This window comes from Topomyia yanbarensis, chromosome 2 (assembly GCF_030247195.1).
Source record: "Topomyia yanbarensis strain Yona2022 chromosome 2, ASM3024719v1, whole genome shotgun sequence".
In the NCBI taxonomy this organism is placed as follows: Eukaryota; Metazoa; Arthropoda; class Insecta; order Diptera; family Culicidae; genus Topomyia; species Topomyia yanbarensis.
Window position 1 is genome coordinate 53,565,916 of NC_080671.1, and position 7,808 is coordinate 53,573,723.

A 7,808-nucleotide genomic window follows, 5' to 3' on the forward strand; every position below is an offset into this window, starting at 1 on the left:
AAGTAATTTGACAACTATGGGATTTTGGCTAAGAGATAAGTTACGAGGTCTCCTTCCCATAATTTTCCAAAAGTTCTCATGACGCTTTAAACACAGTTCTCAATGTAGTGATCAGAGAATATTTTTCTAAAAATATTTTGTGGAATATTAAATTAAATTCGTCAGCATTAATTTCTTTTTTCAATCCAATTAATTTTGGTTTGGGGGGGGGGGGGGGGTTTAACCCCCAAACCCCCCCCCCCCCCTGGCTACGCCACTGTATTGAGTACTGTACTTTGAATCTCTCTGCTGCTACCCAAGCCAGTGCAATCAGCTGCTTTTTTATTGTGTGCATTGTCTTAAGGGAACCGTTACTATTATTATTTTGTGGTGATCTATCAAGATGACTGAGTCTCATCAACAAAATTTGATTCTTCGGGCTAACACGGTCGCCATTGACTTCCGGTCTTTTCTCATAAGACCGAGTATTGGTGATGTGGAACATTTGCTGAAGGTGAAAAGTGCAGCTTCGGTTATCATAAGTCAGCTTCATCCAGTTGGAGCACGTCAGGCACGCGGTGCTGATAACCTTCAACAAATTCGCCCAGGCGAAGAGATTCATTTCGCAAAACAACTTGAAACACGTGCTGGATTTCGACACCGCTTAAATCAAGATCCCTGTCAGCAAGGATGGTTTCTATCGTACCAATGAACACTCATTTCGCACTCTTCGATAGATTCTCACACGCGCAAGAAAGAAAGCTTTGTATCACCTCTACAGCAGAAAATTAATGTGGTTCATCGAATACCGAATGAGCACCAGTGCGTGTGCAATGAGGTATATATAGGTGTGGCAAAATACACGGTTTGCTAGTGTTGGCAACCAAAAATATGTAAACAATCCAGAAGCACAACGGGTCGACATCATAGCGGTCACACTATTCAATGGGAGCGGAACGACCGGTATGACGAAAGCAAGTCGATTTATACTGTGATCACTCACGCCACTCATGTAAGATTCATCTTACGAATACCAAAGTGCCATCTTCGCCAGACCTGTATATACGACATTGATCGCTGGGGACAAGGATGGTGATAGGCGAAACAATCAGCGAAAACCATCGATTTGTTCTCGGTTTTATCTACACAGCTAAATGCAAGCAGAAAAAGGTAGCTGATTTTGAAATTTCGTAGCACTGCTCAAAGTTGAAAATTCGACGAAAACATGGAAAAAAACTATTTTGTGTTTAGTGGTTCTTCATTAAAAATTTTTTAACAATTTTTGAAAATTTCAATGGCTAAAAAAATATTTTTAGTAGCCTGTTACTAGCATTTCACTGTAGATGTGAATTGGTTTAATGGAATTAATTAATTGAAGTTTTATTGACGAGATTTCCGAGTCACATATTTAAAATTCTGAGAGGCAGCCAACAATCTGCTTTTTTATGCAACGTATTCTCTTTCACATGATCTTCCTAAATTAAAAAGATAAAACGTGATAAGTGAAACCATCGTCAGCAGGCCCTGGACTCCCCTACTAAAGGGCGAACACGAAATTATTGCGACACATTCAACAGGGCATAACTTTTTTACCATTGGGTAAAAATCAACCAAATTTTGCACACTTTCTCATTGATGTGTATTGTTTACATGCTGTCAAACTCGAAGTCGTGTTTTTCGATTCAACGAAAATCGAGGTGAACCAACGCGAGTCGAGAGAATAAATTCTTTCCATAACACCTGGAATTTCCTGACCTGTCGCACCGGCAGTTGGGAAAAATGTTGAACATTCACCATTCAACCGTCTCCAGAGTGTTGAAGCGGTTCCAGGAGCGGTTGACGTTGGACCACGGAAAAGGAGCTGGAAGAAAACCGGGACCGGAGAACAAAAAGACGGAGGGAAAGGTGAAGCGGATGATTAAAGCAAATCCCAACGTCTCAAGCCGTGATTTGGCTAAAAGATCGGCATGTCGCAGAGCTACGTCCAGAATGTAAAGAAGAGAGCTGGACTACATACATACAAGGTACAGAACTTCCCAAACCGCGATGAGCGGCAACAATCGACGGCTAAAACTCGGGCACGGAAGCTCTACGAGAAGATGCTGACGAAATATGGCTGCTGTGTGATGGACGACGAAACGTATATAAAAGCCGATTTTAAGCAAATTCCGGGGTTGGAGTTTTTCACCGGCAAGAGCAAGTTCTATGTGGACGACAAATTTAAGAAGAAGAAAATGTCGAAGTTCGCCTCCAAATATCTCATTTGGTAGGCCATCTGCTCTTGCGGACTGAGGAGTGAGCCTTTCATGACAAAGGACACAGTAAATGGCGAGATCTACAAATCTGAGTGCCTCGAGAAGCGCCTTTTGGCGTTCTTGCAGCAGCACGACGAAGCTCCGCTATTTTGGCCAGATTTGGCATCATGCCACTATTCTAAAAGTGTCCTGGAGTGGTATGAGGCCAATTCTGTCCATTTTGTTCCAAAGGACATGAATCCGCCAAACTGTCCGGAGCTGCGCCCGGTGGAGCAGTACTGGGCAATGATGGAGCGGGAACTTCGGAAGAGCAAGAAGAGAGTCAAAGACGAGAAGGGCATGTTAAGAAAATGAAAAAAAACTGAGAAGCTGGTACCGGATGACACTGTAAAGACTTTGATGGAGGGCTTCAAGCGAAAATGCGTTCAATTTTATTTTATATGTATAAAACTACCCTAAAATTTTGGTTTTATTTTAAAAATTATAAGAAAATTGGCATGACATTTTCGGTGTCGCAATAATTTCGTGTTCGCCCTTTATAAATTAGAAGTCAAGAGTTAAACAACCAATTTGTAGAACGGATAGTGCGTTGATTAATTAGAAACCATCGAAGTGGAAAACGTATAAAATGCTTCCGTGCTTATTGAGTGCATTTAATCCACATATAAACCACGAAATAATAATAAAAAAGTGTGATGGTTGTTATCAAATAAAATTGTTTTGTTGTCCAGTTCGCTACGTAGTTTCAGGTCAAGTGACTCCATGAAATAAATTTCAATAAATCAAATAAAGCTGATTTTTATAGCTTATCGGCAGAACACCAACGCTCTAATCAGTTACTAAATATGGTAGATTTTGTATCCTGATTTACTTGCTAAATAATTTGTGGAGCTTGTCAATTATTTCAAGCTACATTCGGTTTGCCGTTTCGATTCAAACAAATCGCGCAAGCGTCTTCTAGAGCGTTTATTTTTTTTTTTTTCACCAGACGCTTAAGCTCGTAATTCTATTTTCGAACGTTTCTGATTAGATTTTGTGCAAAACAAACCTTCATCCTGCGCAAAAACATATACATAGTTATTGAACAATGATGGTAATGGCTTATCAGTTGACCGGTACACTTATTTTAAGGCCACATCTAGTCGAATCGAATTTTACGACTTATTTTCAACTGTTGATGCTAATCACGTATATTTGGTCTATTGTGGTTAGTTTTATTCGCAACGTGACAATTTAGAAAATAATTCTAACATACATGCGCCTCCCACGATGCTCTGATGAACCTTTCTTTGTCCGAAGGCCTTTTTCCCGTTTAGTAATACTTGTTGTTCTTGTTTCGCCAAGTACAGCGACCCTTGTTGAGTCACGAGCCCTGAGCCGCGAATCAATATGCCGTGCAGTGTACACACATAACCGTAACTTCACACACTTCAATTTCTGCTCTTACTGGCCCCTCTGGGTGGCTGCTGATCGAATAAAAAATACAGAACTAACCACGCGCGCGACTATAACACCTAGAACTGAATCCTAACCCGACGTTCGTTCTGCTCCAACGTTCAAACTGTAACTGCTGTACTCCACAACCTCTTTACTCTCACTAACTAGATTTAATTCTTGTTTACCTTTTTTTATGCGTCCAACCGTCATCCACCGCTCTTCCAGACTCACCATCGCGATTCATATTATTATATTTTCCACAACATTTACTACTACTACTACTACTACTACTACTACCACTACGACTTACCAACGACGATAACTATAAGCACATCACGAAGTGAGCGCTCAATGACTGATGGAGCTGTTAAGAACATACTTCTCAATTGACACCCTCCGTCTCTAGAACATAGATCTATGCAATGCAGTGGTCACTAGGGTGACGTCGTTTCAACTGAGCGCGAGTTTGTTGCAGTGTCATGGCATGGAAATGCAAGTCTGCCAGTTTCTCATATTTCACACAGGCGAAACCGAAACTGTAAAAAACGTAATCCATAAGCAATACAATGTGAACCGTCATATAGATAGTGAATGTTATTTTCTAAAATATTACATTTGAACACAATCACAACAAGCATACATCGTAGCCATTTTTAACAGCCAAAAATCCCACCGCTTTGTCCTTTAGTGATGGAGACGCATGGCCAACTTTATGATATGATTAAACGTGCTGAACATTCAAGGCATTTACACTTTTAGAAAAAAAAGCCCTATTTTCATTCCAAAATTGTCTACTAAACGTTATGATCTGCTCTATCTATGTCGACTCAAATTACATACAGTTGAAAGCTCTGGATGTAGAACTGATTACAGTGTAGAAGGGCAAGCGTGCATGGTTTTTCATAATCGTAGTAGCAGAGCTTAAATGGCAAGCAAGTGTTCGTACGTTACCGGTGCTTTGCCGTATAGGATCAAAAAGTCGTCACCTGTTCGATGTTAGCCTCTCAAGATACGACGACCCCTATGTAATTTCTCCAAGTAACCATTGCAGCTTGTGGTTCATAAGTCGACTCACTCGTATTTGATCAACCGAGTGAGTTTAACCGGATAATCCGTGTTTGTGCATAGTCTTCCATATTTATTTGAATTCGACAGTATTCCATTGCTTTGCTCTATTTAAAAATTTCCAACTGATTCAACTCGTTTACGATTATTTTTCCCAAGCCGCCAAATCCACAAATCATACACGTCAATGTAACATGTTAACCTTCTATCAGATTCTAGTCGTTCTATATTTGATGACCGCATGTAGCGATGTGCCATCGCGATAGATAATCGTGATGTTTCGAACACAGGGATAATTTATGAATAAGTAATATACAGAATGCGATGCATGAAATCACATAATGAGTGTCATTTTGATTGTAATCTGTTATATTAATTATTTAGTGTTGGAGTTTCCGTACGCTTCGCTACATCAAAATTATAATACGTGACAGTGAAAGGGAAATGCGTGTCACAGTGAGCAAAAAAGGATCCAAAAACGCGACTTTTTTTAAAAGGCTGGATAACGTTTCTTGGGAAATGTGTTTTTATGCAAAAAGGTCTGATGACTAGTATTTACAATGACCGCACGGTACGCTATCATGCCCGTTTTTCCCCGATTCCTCTTTTTGTTTGAGTTTATGTTCAAGACTGAATATATAGCTCAGAAGAAAGTTGAATACGGCTGACCAAAATTAGTATCTCTTACGAAAAAAAATCCGGAAAATCTATGGAAGATAATTACATTAATCTTACGAAACGTATACACCCATTTCGCCCCAATTCCTCGCACAACTAAAGTGTAAAGTTAATCCTGGCTTTATATTTCGGTTGCTATGCAGCTGATGAAAGGTGGTAATTCTTCAGTATAAAAGTCCAGGTCATCGTTTGAATATAGTTAGACTGACCGCCCGAAACGGGTGTACCCGTTTTACCCCACTTTATCCCATCACACGAGTATAAAGTAAAACCTGGCTCCACAGAAAGAGGTTGATTTTGGTTGATCAAAAGTAGTATTTCTTTTGCAAAAAATCTGGGGAACCGATTGAAGATACTTAGAACGATCGGACGAAACATGCATATCCGTTTTACCTCAATTCCTCCTTAAGTGTGAAGATAAACCTGGCTGTACTTCGTGGAAAGAGGCTGAATGCGGTTGATTAAAAGTTGTAATTCTTATGTACAAAATTCCGGGGAATCGATTAGAAATAGTAAGAATGACCGCACGAAACGTGTATACCCGTTTTGCCCCAATTCTTCACACGATATATGTGTGAAGTTATACCTGACGCATCATTTTCGAAAGAGGCTCACCGAAGTAGTTTTCTTGTGTAAAACAGTTGAGGGAATGGATTGAACATACTTGGAATGGTCGCACGAAAGGTGTTTACCCGTTTTACACCCATTCTTTCCCTTATACAAGTGTGATATTACTTACCCCATATTTCAGAAAGAGGCTGAAAGCGCCTGATAAAAACCAATTTTTCATGTGAAATAACCCAGGGAATCAGTTGAAGATAGTTAGAATGCCCGCACGAAGCATGTGTACCCGTTTTACCCTAAGTTCATCTCATAACTCAAGTAAGAAGTGGGCTAAAACGCGGTTCGTACGGTCATTCTAACTATTTGTAATTAATTTCTCGGGTTTTCATTATTAAGAAATATTACTGCGGTGGATTTTTTTTATCTTCAACCGATTCCCCGTACTTTTAATATGAGAATTAATACATTTGATCAGTCGCATCCAGCTTCTGTTTGCAATTAAAGACCAGGTTCAAATTCCCACTAGAGTTATGAGAAGAATTGGGATAAAACGGATGCACAAGTTTAGAGCGGTCCTTCTAACTATCTTCAAATGATTCCCCGCTTTTTTACACAGATAAATAATAACTTTGGATGAGCCGTATTCGACCTCTTGCCTCAATGTAAAACCTGGTTTAACTTTAATCTCGAATTATAGAAAGAAAACGATGTAAAACGGATTTACACATTTCATGCGGACATTCTGATTATCTGACTACTCATATCAACGTAAAAGTGGACTTTTTCGAATTTTGAGTAATTTCTATTCATATCCAATTAAAGGTGGATTTTCCCAAATTTTGAGTAACTTCTACACATAAACAATTAAAACTGGACGCAAAAGTGGACTTCTTCAAATTTTAAGCAACTTCTACTCATAAATATGCAATCAAAACTGATTTTTTTTAAATTTTGATTAACTTCTACTCATATTCAATAAAAAATGGACCTTTTAAAATTTTGAGTAATTTTCATTCATATCCAATTAAAAGTGGACTGTTCAAAATTTGTTTAATTTCTACTCATATCCACGTAAAAGTGGACTTTATCAAAATGTGAGTTACTTATACTCAAATCCAATTAAAACTGAACTTTTTTAAATTTTGAGCATTTTTTACTCATATCCACGTTTTTCAAATTTTGAGTAACTTCTACACATAAACAATTAAAACTGGACTTTTTTAAATTTTGAGTAATTTCTACTCATATCAAATTTAAAGTGGATATTTTCAAATTTTAATCAATTTCTAATCATATCCAATAAAAGTGGACTTTTTCAAATTTTCAGTAATTTCTACTCATATATCATTGTTCAAATTTCGAGTAATTTCTTCTCATATGAAATTAAAAATGAACTTTTCAAATTTTGAGTAACTTTTACTCATATCCAATCAAAATTGGACTCCGATCACTAGTTATAGGTCGCTTGGTATCGGTAATCACAACAAACTTTATTATAACTATGAAATACGCATTTTGGTGGGAAACTGGGACTACCCATAAAATGAATACATTGTTTTTACTCTCTTTTGCCTAAACAGAATATACGTCAGAATCTGCATACTTTCTACTTCACACAACAGAGTAAAAAAATGCGTAGTTTTGACTCTTTCAACAAAGTATAAAATGGGTAATTTAAACTCATGCCTGCAAAGTTAAATGCATAGGTTTTACTTTCTTGGAAAAGTATAAAATACCTACCTATGTCTTAGAAGAAGTCAGTTATGCGTAAATACTGCACTAATTTTGTATTTCAATTTCTTTTCGAGTAGTTAAAAAAACCACATTATT

The 7,808-nt window shown here is 38.0% G+C and overlaps 1 protein-coding gene across 1 annotated transcript in view; it reads right to left on the bottom strand.

Annotated features, from left to right (window-relative positions):
• LOC131685109 (clavesin-1-like) overlaps window positions 1–3,815 on the bottom strand; it is a 47,774-nt gene extending 43,959 nt beyond the window's left edge. Inside the window, exon 1 of the mRNA XM_058968564.1 lies at window positions 3,490–3,815. The gene's annotated coding sequence lies outside the window, so the exon portion shown is untranslated. The remainder of the gene's footprint in view (window positions 1–3,489) is intronic.
• Between the last annotated feature and the right edge of the window lie 3,993 nt (window positions 3,816–7,808).